An 18,129-nucleotide genomic window follows, 5' to 3' on the forward strand; every position below is an offset into this window, starting at 1 on the left:
CAAAAAGAAGCAGAGGTCGCTAAAAGTAACAGAGTTAAAGGATTATATTCTGAGAGGAATTTTTCTGTATTCCTGAACAAGAGTCTTTCCAAAATCTTTAAAGTAACATACAATAAATATTTTAATTGTCGTTCTATATATCTCAAACTAGATATATTCAAATCTTAACACTCTCTGGAACAGATTATATTCCCCAATGTGGACTTTTTTTTTGGTAGGTACAGGAACATTTCCTTGTCAACAAGGTGGCTCTGATACCAAGTACTGAGTCTTCAGGAAGCAGTTACACTTTCCTATTATTCCTAGTCCCTTTCTTCACCAACCTACACCCAGATTCCCATGACCCTTTTGTATGTTCTCCACTATGTTGTGTTGCACAGATGCAGAACATTACAACTCAAAGGGCAGATACACAGTCATAACCTTGACTTGCCGACTGCATGGTTTATTACAAGACAGAGTAAATTAAAAGGATATAAAAGGATTTTTAAAATTTTGAAGCATATGTGTCTGGAGGGGAATCCCACATCATGTGCAAGACAGGGCCCTATACCATGCGAAATTACTGTGTCCTCCCCAACCAGGAAGCATTCAAATCTCACATGATAGCTCATAAGTAAGAAATCCTAACTCGGGTGAGTAGTTTTTCCTGGTGAAATGTCTTCCTAACCCACCAGTAATGTTATACTGGTGAAAAATAAAAACAAAACCCAACACCCTTCTGCATAGTTTTCTTTTTTTAAATTTAGAAAAATATATAAAAAACAAAACTGGAAAGGTGTATTTATGACATGCCCCTGCGTACTGAGACTGTCCTCTCAGTCACAGTACGCCGTTCAGATATTTCCATCCATTAGGCTGTCCTCCTACCACAAGGAGTGCCAGCCCCCACAGAATATATTAACCCATTTTATGTTGCTTAATTTACATCGTGTACTGGAAACAGTGCACCTCCTATGCTGCCCCATACACCAGAGATATCACCTACTGTAGCCTCATCTTTTCAAAGAGCAACAAGCCACATCCTGCTATTGTACAGAAACTGCAGCAGAGGTCAGCAGAGAAAGGATTAATTAATATAACAGAACAATTTGAAGTAACAGGTACTAGCAGCGCTCAGTCTTGCAGTGTTATCAGACAGTCTGGTGAAATGTGTGTGATTTATTCCATTCTCTTCCTTTTCATCTCAGAAAACTGTCAGCATTGTTGTACCAACAACATACTGTTACAGTGGCATTGTGAATAGCTCTTGGATAGCAAACAAGAAATATTAAGTGAGCTTTGCCAATTACTTACCGTATGTTTTGCTCACATGCTGACTTATTCCCTTTGAATGCTATTGTTGGAATGTCTACCCTTTTAAAAATAATAAGCACCACTTAAGAGCAATTGTTATTTTAATTGCGAATTGGGATCGTAAATCTTTTGTTTAAAAGGCAATTGTATGTTCTGTTGAACTCTTTTGAATGTGCTGGGCTTTAATTCCCTTGCAGGCAACTTCGGTTATAATGAAATTTTTCACTTGCAAATTAGATTTGCTTGTAGCAGGAAACAAAAAGCCATCATCAGAGAAACAGTAAAAAGGGGCTTATCCTTACCTAGGATGAACAATTAGTTGCAGTGGCTGCCATTAGGAAAGCCTGGTTTTTTTGGCTGGATATGTTGCTTTATGATCTCAGGGCAGGTCTACGTTACCACTTAAGTCGATCTAACTTCTGTCGCTCAGAGGTGTGGAAAAAAAACACCCCCCCCCCCGAGCGACACAAGTTACAGTGCTATCCACACCGCACTATGTCAGCTGGAGATTACGTGGGTGGTAGATCGTCTCCGCCTCTCGCGGAGGTGGAGGAATTATGCTGTTGGGAAAGCGTTCTCCCATTGGCATAGAGCATCTTCACCAGACGCGCTATATCAACGCAGCTGCATCGGTGCTTCTAGTGTAGACCTGCCCTCAGCCTGGATTGAGAAACATGGAGTGGCTATGCCTAAACATTATCTACTTGGACATAGTGATTTTAAAAAAAAATCTAGAAATTGACATAACTGACCTTCTAAAAAGAATCCACTCCAAGGTTCCCCCTCCGCTCCTTTGCTAAATAAGCTAGTACAATACATACACTATTGCGTCAGTGAACTAACAAAGTCATTGCCTCAGAGAACGCCGCTCCCCATCCTGAAATCAGTTAGGAAATATGGCATTAAAGTGTAAAATCTCCTCCCCAAAAAACACACCAAAGCCTCTTGCATACCTGCTCCTCTGATCTCCCCTTCTAGCTGAGCGGGATGCTCTTTTGAGATAACTTGATAAAATCACCACCACTAGCACAGTGCATGTCTTACAATGGAGTCGAGAAAAAGAAATCGCAAGCAAATATAATTGGGGGGTAATTTGTTCTTTAACCAATGAGTGCTTAGTTTCTATTTATATAGGGGCAGGGCCCCAGCTGATGTAAATCAGTGTAATTCCATGAAGTTCTGCGGAGCTAGCCCACAGTGCCTTATATCACCCGACTTCACCTGAAAGTGCAGGACACAGGGTACTACTGGATATAACTTGTCTCACAGCAGTGGGGATGGGAAATGTGGACCAAAGACATGTGAGTAAACGCCTGCTCCTTGGCACTCCAACTCAGCAACTACTTAAGCACATGCCCAACTCTTTGTGAGTAAAGATCCTTTTGCAGCCAATGAAACTATTCACCTGGCTGCAGTGGGGCATGTGCATAAGCAGCTTGCTAAATGGGGTGTTGAAGAGTTCCATAGGATCTGTAATGAAGGGAGCAAACCGGATTTGCTCCTTCAATATCTCATTGGAACAAAATTCAAACTCTTTGTTCCTTCCCTCTCTCCCCCCCGCCCTCCAATCCCCCATCTCCTTCAGTTCCACATCCTTTCCTCTGTCTCTTTCCATGTAAATCATGGCTACTGTCAGCAATACATCCAATATCTCATTTACATGAGCAACTCAAGACCAATCAATTTATCTTCACCACTCGCCCACAAGTTAGCAAAGAATTTTCATTCTCATGTTACTTTAAAAAAATGCCAGGGAACTGAGACACAGACAGATTAAGCAACTTGCCCAAGGTCACAAAATAAGTCTGTTGCAGAGCCAGGACCTCCTGAGTCCCAGCCCAATGCTTTAATCACCAGACCATCCTTCCTTCTATGTTATACACACATATTTCTTTACTGAGAATATTGGATCTAATTTAAACTTGAAGTTATGTTTCCTCTGACCTGGCATCTTGTATAAAGTTCCTAGACTTTGTATTTTCTTGAGGCCATAATAATTCTGGCATTGTACAATCAAGTTGTTATTTCAATAACTAAAGCACATGTGAGAGGGAAGTACTGTATTTTTAGGCTTGCTGAAGGAGGCATTGTTCATTTTTATCCTTTCACTGGGTGATCTTTATCTCTGGCTGCCTTTGGGATTTCTTCTTTTCTTATTCTTTTCCCCCCGTTAGAAGAACACCAAAGGCATTTTTATAAAGCTCACCCTAACAAATCCCCATCTCTAGGAACAAGCCACAACCAATTTGGGAAAGTCAGCAGATGGGAGCAGACATGCAGAGGATAATGAACAGACATGAGGAGAACGATCCCCACTTTCAAGCAGAAATAGATAAGTAACTGAAAACAGATTCATTTAATGACACTGGCATTAGGCTCAGCTGAAGCTTGAGGCTTTGGAACTTGACACACTGTACAAAGAGGAAGTTCTTCCTCTGGAAAAGAAGAAAATGTCATTTAGGCTTTTTTAGGGGACATAGATTGACGGCACCTGCTCACAGCTCATTTCTTTTGACAATGGCAGCAGAGAGGAGTATAGGGCTTTGCTCCACTCCAGCTACCCTCTTAAAATCTTACACTGTGGTTTTGGTGTTCTTAATCAGCTCCAAAAGCAATATCTAGACATTTGACCACAAATGCGGGGGGGCGGGGGAGGAAGGGTACAGAAGGGCCTTCAACCCTTTGATCAGGCAGAAGCTAGTTCTGATTTGGGAGCTGCAAGATTTTTGGAATTGTCCTCCTGGAGCTGTGACCCAAAACTATGGGCAAAATGCAGATGAAGACGTTGGACTACGACTCTGAACCAGCATGTTTTTCAAGCTTAAAAAGAAGTTCAAAATATCTTATTTTGTTTCTCTCTGCCTTCTGTGGCATAATATAGTTAGGATTATATCCTGACAAATGGGCAGCCAATTGGAGTGGAGTGTAAGAACCTAGAATTTGCTAGTCTGTATCAGACCATTGATTTATAAGCTCTGTATTCTGCCTTCAGCAGTGTACTACGCCCGAGTCAGAGGAAAATCACCTACACTCCATGATCCACTTTGCCAAGTGTGCAGTGCTGTCTCTGTGTGAATGTGTTGGGGCAGTGACGGAGTGAAATAATCTCCCCTCCACCCCCCTTGTTCTGGTGAGCAATTTAAACCTTTGGGGTTTAGCCAAATCCTCAGTAGTGGTTCATTTAATCCTCTAATACTATTGCCAGTTTAGGATTTTTACCTCACAGAGTATTTGCTAAAGGTGCACTGATTACAATATTCAAACGCTGTTTTTCACTGTTATTTTTTGTCAAATACCCCAAATGGTAAAAGGTGTCTAGAGAAGAGAAGCATGTATTCCTACTTGAATTCAGGCTGAAATAAAGTAGGGTCTTCCCACAGGACACAGAGTTTGCAAGTCAAGGCTACCTGTCTACAAACTCTTTGATGAAGCTAACTGATATGTTTATCAGTTGTGGGAGCTGCAGACTGATCTTTCAGTTCCAAACAGCTCTCTGGACATTATGCTTGTACCTTTTCTCACACACCACCCCTGAATTACATTTAGTTTGCAAAATGAAAAAAATAAATAAAGATTGGCTTAAACTAAAAGGCCCTGTTCCAAATAGACTCTAACTGGGGATCTTTGTATCCAAGCTCCTAGGGCACTACGGTAATATAAATAAATAAATAAATAAATATTTTATTTATAGTGGGTTGAACAAAACCGCTGGATCCATAATATCACCCTGAACTTGAGGGAAGTTGGGATGTGAATCTAAAATTTGTGCCCATCTCTGTAAAAATCCAGCCACTCCTGAAACCTGGCAAAGTAAATTTTAACTAGTTTTTTTCCCAGGGAGTTGCTGGGTAAGACATAGGAGTGTGCCTTACAATGAAGTTTCTTTCCCACAGGTAAAAAAGGAGGCCCTGGAACAACTCAACAAGATGAACCCTGGCAAACAGTAATGCTGGAGTTAGCCAATGTAAATCCTTCCAAATGGCACAAAAACGGTGAGATGTGATCTTTCATTCCTCTCCCCACTGAGCATGTAACTATCCTCCTCAAAAAGAAAATCAAAGCCCTACCTCAAGCTGTGCACTGCATCATCTGCTGTTCGGTAACATTGGGCCCATTACAGGGGAACCCTGGCTCACTTCCTTTCAGCTCCTTACTCAGCCCATCTCCCTTAATGCCATTTACCTTTTAACTTCAAGGCTACCTTCCCTGCATGGTGAAGTCTGACAGCTTCAGTATATGCCAAAAATCATTGTGTTCCATTAGTTTCTTTCTTATTACAGGGATTTTCAGTGTATCACATGGATTTCATGTCTCTATGTGGCAATACACACACACGGGATTGTTGTGGAGACTAGTGTGAAAGATAAAAAGAGTGGCCAGTCCCTCCTGTGCTCTTAGCACCCAGAAAAAGGTCGGTTTGATACAAAGATTGAGAACAGAAGATGGTAGCAGAACTGCCAAGAGAAGCAGTGGTAGACTAAGGGGGCCACAGCGGCAGCTGCCAGCAGCTGTGTGGTGCAGCCAGCGCTTGGTGTAGCGCACACCAGGCCAGCGCTGCCAGTTGCAGCTGACGTGCAGAGCACCTCGTCGCATTTTGGCGTGCATTATCCCACAGGGAAGAGGTCAGATGGGGAGGGAAGTTGTGGTGGAAGCGCTTGTATTGTAGGAAGTGTCGTGGCTGCAGTGTGGTTCCACTTCCCAGCGTCGTGCCTTTCCGGCTGTGCCGTTTGCAGCGCTCTTCTCTCGGCAGCGTTTGGCGCGGCAAATTTTGCCTGCAGCGTTTCTCTTACTCTGATGAGTCCTCTGATGAAGTGTGCAAATGGAGGCCGATGGGCAAGAGGAGCTCATCGATGAGCTCCACCACAGTGACAGTGAGTCGAGCGATATTCCTTCAGCATCGTGTGCACAGTGAGAGTGCTTACGGCAGTGCGAGTGGATCAATCTGCGCGTGTGACACTACAGTGCTTGCGGCATTGGCGGACTGGCTGGGATCACGCGCGCTTTTGGGCTGAGGAACAGCAAGCAGTGTGCTGGGGTGGGATCACATCGTCATGGAAGAATGGGATGAGCAGTGGCTGTGGCAGAACTTGAGAAAAGCAAGCTTCAAGCGACTGGGAGCTGCGAGCTGCCCTGCCTGGTTGAGAGCGCAGATTGAAAGCTGAGCTGAATGGCAAAGCGGATGAAGCTACACAGCGTGTGGTGGTGTGGAAATGTGGCAGAAAGTCGTGGTGGGAATTGTTTTTGTTGACAGTGCAAGGCAGGGTGTCGAATCCTTTGAGAAAAGTTTTTGTGGGGCAGGTGCAGTGGATGGAAGAAAAGACCGTGACTCTGGGGCGTGAACTGTGGAGTGGGATGGATGGTGCGCATATGTTTCCTGCCCCGTCTGGCATCATTCTGGGGCAATACGTGGGTCTATTCTTCTCATGTTCTCTGGTTCTTGTGGGATCCACGCGGGCGTTTCGTTGACTCTCAGGGCAGGCTGGGGGTGGCATGGCAGGCGTTTCATTGACAACAGTGGCCAGGCTGTTCAGACAGATGCACATTTTGTTCGGAACAGGAAGGAGGAGATCACAGACAGGAAATGTCAGGGGCCCAGACAGGAAGACAGACCCAGGGATGCTGAATGCCACCTGCTGTGCTCATGAATACTATACCCCTTGCTTGGAGCTTGACAACAGCAGCTTGAAGCCTGTACAGAGTAGGAGCCAGGATGCAGTGGAGCAGGAGTACAGGCTGGCAGGGTGCAGGATGAGTTTGTATGGTTTTTTAGGCAAGGGGGGCTTTACCCATAGGCATAGCTTTGATACCCAGCATCCATAAGCAAAATAAGAGGAAGGGGTGAATATTTGTGCTTTGCATGGGAAACATGGTTTGGAGGAATGCAGCTGAGCAGAGTGACCAGCCACCTAGAGTAATAGAGAGAGAGAGGGGGGCAATTAGCCAGCACAGGGCAGGGAAGAATTGAGAGAGGCCTGCAACAGTAAATCAAGCTGCCTTGAGAAAGCCTGAGATTGAACACTCCTGAAGCTTTGCTTATATTAAAATATAATCTTATTATTTGCAGTGCCTCTTTCTTTACTGCTGCCTCTTAATATTAGTCTATCTTTATCTGCTAGCTCTTTCTTTAAGGTATCTTTTATATCTAAAAAAGAAAAAAACACAAAGACAGTTTTAACACACAGAATTTCAACAAAACACACATTAACACAAGACCACAAAGGGGCAAACATTGAAGATTAACACAGGTGTGTCATTTGTTGAACTGTGCTGGATTGTGTGCACTGCAGGGTTGTGATCTCAGGGTTCTTATAATCTGCATTGGGTGGGGGGGTGGAATGCAGAGGGTGTGGGGGGGTGAATGCAGTAGGTGGGGGTTGGTGGGGAGAGTAGGTGGGGTGTGGTGGGGTGGGGTGTTGGTTGGAGCTGGTGGTGGTAAGGGTGCCATGGGGCCTGGGGGTGCAAGGCCTGGGGGATTGGGGGGGAGGGGGGCAGAGTGAGGGGTGTGCTCTGCTGCGGGTGGCAGCAGACTCCAGGAGTGCTTGCTTGGCTGGGCAGCAGCTCAGGATGGGCTCTCCTTGGCCTCTGCATTTCTTTCCTCTTTGCATTCTTCTCTTCTTTCTTTTCTCTCTCCTCCTTTTCTCTTTTCTTGATTTCTCTCTTCTCTTCAGAGCTCTTTTTTTTTTTTTTTTTCTTTTTTCTTTTTTTTCTTTTTGATTTTCTTTTTGAATTTTTATCTGTGTCAGTCAGTAACTGGGCCTGTAGAACACACACACAAAACAACATTATCACAAGACACAACATTCAACACATTCCAGACATGAATTGTTAGATTGAGGAGTTCTCACTCAAGTTCTCACTTGTTCTCACTTTATTTCAAAAAAAACACACAAAACACATTCTTTAAGTGAAAGAAGAGAGTGAGAATATTTGAGGAGAGAGGGAGTGAGAGGAGAGGAGGGGAGGGAGGGGGGGTTGAAGAGAGAGCTGGAGTGGAAGAGGGGATGAGTGGAGATGGAGATCTCTGATCTTCTCTATCTTCACTAAAGAGTCTTCAACATTTTCTCACCACTTAATCCTGGAAGATTTCACTCAGGAAGACTGCACCCACCAGGGGGGCGGGGGCTCTTTTTAGGCAATGTGGATTCTGTCGGGACCTATGGGACCCTGTGCGGCGTGCCTGTGTTCAGTCCCCTGGCCGGCGTGTGGGGAGTGGGCGCGCGTCGTGGCACGGGGACGGGGGACACTGGCTCTCTGCTCTACCTGCCTAGCAGTGCTGCTGCTGCGCAATGAAGCTGCGCCTTTGCTAGACTGAACTGAGATAACCACGCGAGAGACCACATCACTGATAGGTACACACACATGGCCAATCATGCAACCATCCATCCCCCCCCACTCTCTCACCTTTCCACCAGAAAATAAAAAAACCCAGCAACTTAGCCTACCAGCTCCTCTGCTCTTCTGCTGCTGCCTGCTTCTGCTGCTGTTGCCTGGCTTCCTCCTGGCTCCTGCTCTCATGCCTCCATGCCTCCTGGGTTTCTTCCCCATCTCCCCCCTCCAGGAGCTCCCGGTTTCCTCTCCCCCCTCCTCCCTCCTCCTCTCCCTCCCTCCCCCCCCCTCTCCTCCTGTCCCCAGTTATCCTATCCTGGTGGTTGCCCCCACCCCATGGCGTATATCTCCCCCAAAAAGCGGGTCTTGTCGTAAGGCGGAGCAGCTCGGGTCGAGCTCCAGATCTCGGAGCTTTTGTAATAGCACCTCCAGCTCTTTCTTTTTCTCCCTTTGCAGTGCTGTGCGCATTTCAGTGCCCCCATTCCATGGCCCCCCCCCTATCTATCTCATCGTAAATCCAATTCAAAGGCTCAGCGCGGCTGCTGAACACCTCACCCCCAACACTGCCCAGGTCCTGCTGGTCACCTGTGCTCCCTGCCTGTGCGTGGCGCTTGTGCGATGCTGTTTGGTGGTTGCCTGTAACTAACTAATTAACTGACTGATTCCACACCACACCTCCACACAACAGGAAGGCAGGAAATTTATTTTTTATTTTAAGGGGGGTCACCTTCAGCTGAGGCAAGAGCAGGCAAGAGCAGTGCAAACAAACTGATGTGCAGAGTGAGGGAATTCTGGGATAGCTCCTTATTCCCTGGAGGACAGGTAAAGCGCTGGGGAGTGGTCCACACCTGCTGAGCGCTCAGCGCACCAGCGCTGCACTCCCTATGCCCCCCCCGGGGATGGGTTTTCAGCAGCTGCTGCAACAGGGAGGGAGCTGGTTGCCAAGTGTGAAGTGGTGTGTGGGTGGTGGTGCGTGCGCTGGAAAGCCTCCACCAGCGCTGCAACTTGTAAGTGTAGCCAAGCCCTAAGGTAGGAATTTTAGGTGGTGCAGACATCATCTATAGTTAAAGCGCCCTAAAAGCAAAAGAAAAGAGATCTTAAAACTTTGTCAAACAACCATTCAGACTGAAATTTTTCACACCGGGTGTCTGCCTCAGGCTGATCTCTGTTTTGATTAGGTTAGAATTTTTTTTTTTTGGAGGGGGGGCGCAGAGAAGCGAGAGGGGAAGAGTTTCAGCTAAAATGGTTCTGCCGTTTCAGAAACAAAAACTGCAGTTCATACATGTGGAATGGAGGTTTGTTAGAGTCTGGCAAATAAGTACTGATAAAACTGTTAAACCCCACCATCATGTATCTCACACACACACACACACACACACACACACACACACACACACACACTCCACTCCACTCCACTCGTAATTTTCTTGGCAGCACTCAAATCATCTTTTGTTTTCTTTCCTTACGTCATGCTGACTTTTCTCCTGTCCTTTCTTTATTTTGTTTTTTTTTAAATCCTTCATAGCAATTAGTATCCCCAACAATTCCTTGTTGTTGGCATGAAACATCTTTACATCTATCCCTGGAGGGCCACCCCTCCTGCATCTGTAACGGATTTCTTGAAATCCAAAGGTTCCATAATTAAGCTGAGAAATACTTTATGTATAGGGTGCATGACATATAGAGTTATAGTAACAGAGCTCTTGGGTATGTATTGTTTTAGTTTTAATCTTTAATATTCAACAATACTTCCATCTAGGAAGAACAATGTGATGAGACTACTAAATACACTACTAATTTCCTCCAATTTAGAGACTTGTTGACATTTTAAACATTCTGCATGTGTTTGCTGAAAACTATCCTGAATGACTCTCTAGAAGTACAGTACTAGGTGCAGTGCATCATGTAGCATATTTCAATTTCCTTCACATTTATAAAATACTGGCTCCAGACACCTCGAAAACCTGTGCCCAGAAATCACTGAGACACAAACAAAGGACTCTGCGAACATTGCAACTCCAAATCATTTGCATGCAAGAGGAGATTAAATTCCTTTCATTTAAACTTGCTGAATTTGCCTTGCAACCTCCCTGAAATACCACTTTGCAAGTACAGTGTGTTTTATGAATCTAAAAAAGGGACATCAAACTCTCTTAGATCTTAACAAATTTGATGGAAAAGGTGATTTTTTTTCTCTGTTTTTTCTATTGAATACTATGCTAATTCGCTTCAATTTCTTTTTTAAACTAAGCCCAATTATATTCAACCATGCTCTCCATTTTTTTTAAAAAGCTTATTTCTGCCTAGGAATAACAAGGAAATATGTACATTTCAAATCACTGCTTTGAAGATTTAGCAGCAGGCTACGAATCCCAGACATTCTACCTTCTTTTCTGTTTACCTGTCAACTTTCTATGCCTCCTAATTTCAAAACCTGCACTCTCTTGTCACGGTCAGCAATGCAAAAAATATCCTTCTGTTCTCTGAGTCAGATTGAAGAACTTCATGCTATGCAGACAGATCACCAAGGGAACCAAGAAAATTAACAAACCCACTTAGGTGATTTCTTCTATGATTAGCCCCACAGCCTGTAGGCACCATCAGTTTGCATCCAATATAAACTCTGACAAGCATAGAGAAAACTTCTAACATCTCCAATTTACTTAAATAAATTACCCTTATAATGAGCAATAATAGTTTTGCCTAAGCCAGAACAGTCTACCTGCAGTTGTGAGGTGAAGGGGTAACAATTGATCTGCAGGGTTAGCTAGAGACAGAATGATCTTTCTTTTTATTCTTCATTTTTTTTTATTTATTTATTTAAAGAAAGGGTTGTTTGTTGCTCTGACTCTCAAAAAGGAGCAAAGCTTCCATTCAAAGTCCATTTTCTATGCAGCTGGGTCTAGCCAGCCTGTTATTAAACCATGGCCAGGTCCAAGGAAGAATTCCAGTACTTCTCTTGATGCAAGGTCAGATTAAATGTAAATAGCCCATATTTATAACCCATTACTTCTGGCAAGACAAACCCAACATGAGATCCAAACCTGAGGTGAAATCCTGGCCCCACTGAAATCAATGGGCGTTCTGCCATCAACTTCAAAGGTGTGTTCTTACCACAAGGTAACTAACACCTGATACATTTCTAATGAAGGCAGTTCATAGCTTTCACCCATTATTAGGTTGACCTGCTAATATGTGTGAAAGCTATAAACAGCCTTGTCTACCATATGTTAGTTAACGTAAGGTAAGAACAGGCCTTTTTTCCTAGTGACGACAAGACCAAATGGGCCAAGATTTCTACCCCAGTTTTTTTGTGAAAACGAAACCTTGATTTATATTACAGTGGACCTAGAGTCCTCATCTGAGATCAGACTCTCATTGTGCTAGCTTCTACACAAACAGTCCCTGCCATGACAAGTTTATAATCTAATAGCAATGCAAAAGGTGAGAAGGGAAACAAAGGCGCAGAGAGGTGAAGTGACTGGCCTAAGGTCGTACAGCAGGTCACCAGCAGAACCCAGGTGTGCTGACTCACAGACATGCTTCCAGAATGCAATTATGAAATTCAGATTAAACTACTTATCCTTCATCCTGTCTTAGTTCCAAAAAAGACAAAGTATCTGTCTATTAACTGCTTCATTTTATTTACTATTATACACACAAACACATCAAAACACATTGAAAGAATGTTAAGGTTCAAAGTCAAGGATTCAGATGTTAGGAAATGCCAAAATTATGGGAGGAGAGAAGAGATACTTCACTTGAAAACCTTTGCACCTGTTTTTTCCCCCAGTTATTTTTGGTGATCAAGCTCAAAGAGCAAAAACCTAAGACGGGCTGAGCATCTGCAGCTCTAGTAGAAGTCAGTGGGAACTGAGAGTGCATAGCACCTTTGAAATCCAGAATTTCTGTTCTCTCGTTGCTCATTTTGACTACTGCTTCTATTTATAAGTTCGAGCACTTTTGATAAGTTCATTTGCTGGAACATAAACATTGGGCTTTAACTAAGAACAGCTCTGATTCCATCAACATAATAATAAATGCATGAAACCTTTATGAGAATTTCCACCCAATTCAGCACACCGCCACACAGCCATCTTTAATGAAAGACACATGACTGATGCTATTGATCTGGCGTCAGTCAAAGGATTCCTAGTAAGTGGATGCATTCTATCTCAAAGTTTCAAGATTTCACTTAGGTTTCAAGGTGTTTGCAAACAGTCTAGCCTGTTTTCCCAAAAGAAAAATGCAATATGTGTTTACATACTGAGGGATCTAACAAGGGCTTGAGGGCATTCAAGGAAAATTTACCCTCACCTGTTAAAGCTTTCCATTGCAGAGAAAAAAATGGCACTTTAAAACAAGGCAATAGAGTATCTTACGACCAGGCTAATCTACATCCATCATACATAGGCACATTTCTGGGTTGTTCTAAGACTGTGGGCAACCATAAAATGATTCAAAACACTTCATGAAACTCCATCGAATTTTAAACAATGGTTAGAGGTTTGTGTGCATCACCTGCCATCTGGTTTGTGCTTTGCCTGCCTTCATAATCAATGTAGGTCAGTCGCTGGAAATGGCAAAAGATGTGATCATCCCATGCCTCCTTTCTTATGTAAATAGACTACTTAAAACATATATTTAATATAATAAGATTCCGTAAGGGCTTGTCTACACTTGGAAACTGACTGGAATACCTATTCTGGAATGAGTGTCCACAGAAGAGTTATTTCAGAACAGCTGTTACCCTTTAAATTCATACTCTAATTTGCCCTAATTGTGCATGTCAAACCACGTGGTTTGCTATAAGAGAAAGTTATTCTGAACTAATATTCAGGAGACCACGTTTACTGGCAATAGACTCATTACCACCAAGCCACAGGCTCTATCTCCTGGAGGCTACTGAAGCCAAACTGGGAGATTTTAGGTGCTAAAAGTCCAACGGCGCAGCGGAGCTAAGGCAAACTCCCTGCCTGCCCTGGCTCCACGCTGATCCCGGAAGTGGCCAACACGTCCCTGTTTCCCCGGGGTGGAGGGAGGGCAGGGGGTCTCTGCGCACTGCCCCCGCCCTGAGTGCTGACTCCACAGCTTCCATTGGCCAGGAACTGCACCCAAAGGCAGGGCATGGAGACCCCTTGCCCTCCCCACCCCCGCCAAGAAGCTGCTGCCAAAGGGTTTGGCCAGTTGCTTTTGGGAGCCACCCAAGGTAAGCGCCACCCAGCTGGAGCCCACACCCCTCAACCCTCACACACCCCAATGCCCTGCCCCAGCCCAGAGCCCTCACCCCACACCCAAACTCCCTCCCAAAGCCTGCACTCCTCACCCCCTCCTGCACCCAAACTCCCTCCCAAAGCCTGCACCCAGACCTGTACTCCAACTGTCTGCCCCAGCCTGGTGAAAGTGAGTGAGGGTGGGGGAGAGCAAGAGATGGAGGGAGGAGGGATGGAGTGAGTTGGGGCAGGGCCTCAGAGAAGGGGCAGGGCAACGGTGTTTGGGTTTGTGCAACTAGACAGTTGGCAGCCCTTCAAACTTCTCTCTCGTTTCACCATTGGCATTCTCAAAGGCCTGATCTACACTACCATGTTAGGTCAATGAAAATGCCCTGTGTCGACCTAGTTACACATGCTTCTACACAGTTTTTTTCCTCACCGATGTAAGTGCCCTGTTACAGCGACACAGTAACACCAAGTTCCCGAATGGCGCTGAACCATGGTCAATGTGCTGCAGTCAATGCAGTGCAAATGTAGAGGCTGCGTTATTTATATCAACCCTCACAGTCCTCCAGCAGCCGTCCCACAATGACCGCTCTGGTCATAATTTTGACCCCTGGGCAGTGGTATTCACAGAGACCAAAAAATCTGCCCTTCCCGCACACACACTTTAAAACCCCACACATATTTCAAATGCTTTTCCTGATCGTCCAGCTTGGCAAGCACCTAGCAGCTCTCCGCTGTTGAACTTTGAACTACCATGCCAGCTCCGTGCTCCAGATGTGCTCTGGCCTGGAGTAAACAGGCGATATCTCCTGGGTCTGTTGACAAGAGACAGTGCAGGCACAGCTATGGACCAGCCATAGAAATGTGCACACCTATGAGCCGATTGCTTGGGGGATATAGGAGAAGGGGTACGACAGGGATCAGCAGCAGGGCTGTGTGAAAGTGAAGGAACTGCGGAAGGCATACTAGGAGGACAGGGAGGCCAACAGGCAATCCAGTGCTGAGCCACAGACCTGCTGCTTTTATAAAGAGATTCATGCCATACTCGGTGGACCACTGTGGATACAGCGAGGACAAGCAGGAGGAAAAGGAGGAGAATGAGGAGCACGTAACTGGCAAGTCCAATTATGCCGCCAGCTAGGACCTGTTTGAGACTCCACTGCAGACCAGTCAATCCCAGCAGTCAAGTACTGCCAAGCCCAATGCAGGGGAAGGAACTGCAGGTAAATATGTCAATGTATTTCCCATTACAATGATGGCATCTCCACTTTTGCAGGACAGCACTATTAACTTTTCATTTACTAGTATTAGAGAGGTGGAGTTGTTATCTGCTGTTCATTTCCCTATAGGTTGGGGAGCAGTTTGTTAATGTACACAAGGGTGTTCCCTGAATACACCTGAGAGGTCTCAATGAAACTTTCATGGAGGTACTCTGCAATCCTCTCCTAAACATTTCTAGCATTCGCAGCCCTATTTCTTCCTCCATGTGAGGACATTTTCCCATGCCAGTCTGCAAGAATTTTAGCAGGCACCATTGCAGTACACAGACTAGTGGCATACAGGCCTGGGCAGCTTCAGGACACCAGCAGCAGCTGTGTTCTCTGTGCCTTTGCTACCTTCAGGAACGAGATATCAGCTAAAATCACCACTGCCTGTGGAAAACGGTGCCAGTCAGGCAAGCCAGTGCTGCATCCGACCATAAGCAATGGGCCTGCAGGGTGAACATTGCAGACAGCCTTGAGAAAGAAAGAGTGGAGAGGAGAAAGAAGCAGGAAAAGGACAGGGAAATGCACCAGGACATAATGGGGATTCTACAGCAGCAAAAACAGATGCTGCAGACTCCTGTGCACCTACAGGTTCAACAATCCCGGTGTGACGGGTTCCCTGCCAGAGTGCCACTTGGAACTGGGGTACCACTGAGCCCACCTGACCCACCAGCTTGGGTTCCCCTTTACACTGTGCTGCTGTGACAAGTTGCCACGCTCTCCAAGCTTGCTTTTTCACCAGCATACACACAGGCAGAGACACATCCAGCTGCAGCTATACACACAGATGCTGAGATCAGCTCTGCATGGGAAGACTCAGCTAAGGAATTGCCCAGTAGTCAAGTGCACACCCCTCTAAAGGGTAAATCCAAAATTGTACCCTCTTGCGCTGCACAGAGAACTATACAGGGTTAGCTCATGAAATTCACCCCTCCCTCAGTGTGAAAAGGGATATGCACAGCTTTCTGCTGCAAAGTTATAATTTACACACACACTGGTTTTAGACAAAACCAAATAAGTTTATTAACTACAAAGATGGATTTTAAGTGATTATAAGGGACAGCAAACAGATCAAAGCAGATTACCCAGAAAATAAAACAAACACGCAATCTAAGCTTTAAGATACTAAAGAAACTGGTTACAAGTAGTAATATCTCACCCTAAATGTTTTAGGCAGATTGCAGAGATTCTTGAAGGCCAGCTGCACTTGGCTGCAGCTTAAAACTTCAGATATTCCATTCACAGGCTAGACAACTTTCCAGTCTGGACTCAGTCCTTCTCTACTCCTTCAGTTTTTTTCTTAGATGTTTACAGCAGTCATCTTGGGTGGGGATTCAGTGAAGAACCAACCCTGATTATGTCACTCCCCTACCTTAAACAGGTTTTATATATGGCAGGAAACTTTTGTCTTCCAGTGTGATTCTCACCCCCGGTCAGTGGAAAAGTACTATTATCACAGAGTCCAGTACCAGGTGACTTGATCACATGACCATGCAACCATAATGCAAAGCCTGTTTGCAACGTCCCCAAGAAGGCTTGCCTAGGAAGGCTTTCCCAGTAAAAGATTAGCATCTTCTAAGACCTATCGTTCTTCCTACTGGCCCTTTCCAGCCAGCAATCTAGACTGATGGCATTCTGTGTAGTGTGTGTTCCCCACGTGTAAAACCTTTGTAACAGGTGCATAGACAATATTCCTAACTTCAGATACAAAAATGATACATACCTACAAATAAGATAATCATATTCAGTGAATCATAACTTTTCCAATGATATCTCACATGCCTTAACTTGCACAAAATACAACATAATTATTCCATACACATATCATAATATTACTATGAACAAAATGGGGCGTAACGCAACATCCCTTTGCAGCCCATGGAGAACTCCATTTCAGCACTTACCTGCACCTCCCTTCAACATGCCATGTGATGTCAGGGGCCGGATCTACCACTCTACAGTGGGGGACAGTAAGGACAACCACAGCTTCACATACACTCATCTGGGAGAGCCACGGTTGTTGTATGCATAACCAAAATGGACATGAATGTTCACTCCCCTTGTTAAGCTCTGTTCTATTAATTTATTAAGTTTTTAAATGTATCTGCTTTTAAAATTGCACAGATTTGTTTTGCACTGGTTGTGTTACTCAATAAAATTATATTTTTTGGAAAGTAATTCATCTTTATTAGTTCACAACATATGCTGCAGAATGACTAGCAATATTGGAAGCACTCACTTACTTGTTATTGTACAGTGTGACAGAACTCAAACACCGTCACACAGTGTAACTATCATAAATATACAACATCCAACACATAGTTCCTAACAGGCTGCCAAATTCCAGGGCAAGGCAGAGCACAGTCCACCCACAACACATTATCATGAATCATAGTTAAAACGCTCTTTCAAGGCCTCAAAACTCTGTGTTGAGCTCTTCTAATAGCCATTGTTTCTGGCTGTTCACTCAAACTCTGCAGGCAGCTGCTCCTCCTCCGACGTCCAACCCAGCTGTGACTCTTCCCTCGTTGCTTCACAGATGTTATGCAGGACAAAGCAATAACTATAACCACTGGGATTTTTTTCCCACTGAAATCCAATCTTGTGAGTAAACCCATGCCAGTGTCCCTTCAACCTACCAAATGTGCATTCAGCTGTCATTCTGCACCTGCTGAGCCAGTAGTTGAATCTTTCCTGGGTGCTGTTGAGGTGACTGGTGTTCAGCTTCATAGCCAAAGGAGCAAGGGGTAGGTGGGTCCCCCAGGATCACTATTGGCATTTCACCTCATCAATATTAAGTCACCAGTCGAGAAAGAAAGTCTCTGCTTTCACCTTCTGAAGAGTCCTGTTTTCTTAAAGATATGAGCATCATGCACCTTCTCTCACCATCCAACATTGATGTCTGTGAAGCACCTCCAGTGATCTACCACACTTGCATAACCATTGAAAAGTAGCCCTTTCCATTGGCATACTCTGGATCAAGATGGGCTGGTGCCAAAATAGGAATGTGTGCACCATCTATT

General features: G+C 44.7%; 1 protein-coding gene across 1 annotated transcript in view; it reads right to left on the reverse strand.

Moving 5' to 3' along the window:
• The window catches only part of RORA (RAR related orphan receptor A), a 570,488-nt gene that overhangs the window by 449,495 nt on the left and 102,864 nt on the right, over positions 1-18,129 (reverse strand). The gene's annotated exons all lie outside the window — the stretch shown is intronic.

The sequence above is a fragment of the Mauremys reevesii genome, linkage group 10 (genome assembly GCF_016161935.1).
Source record: "Mauremys reevesii isolate NIE-2019 linkage group 10, ASM1616193v1, whole genome shotgun sequence".
Lineage (NCBI taxonomy): Eukaryota > Metazoa > Chordata > Testudines > Geoemydidae > Mauremys > Mauremys reevesii.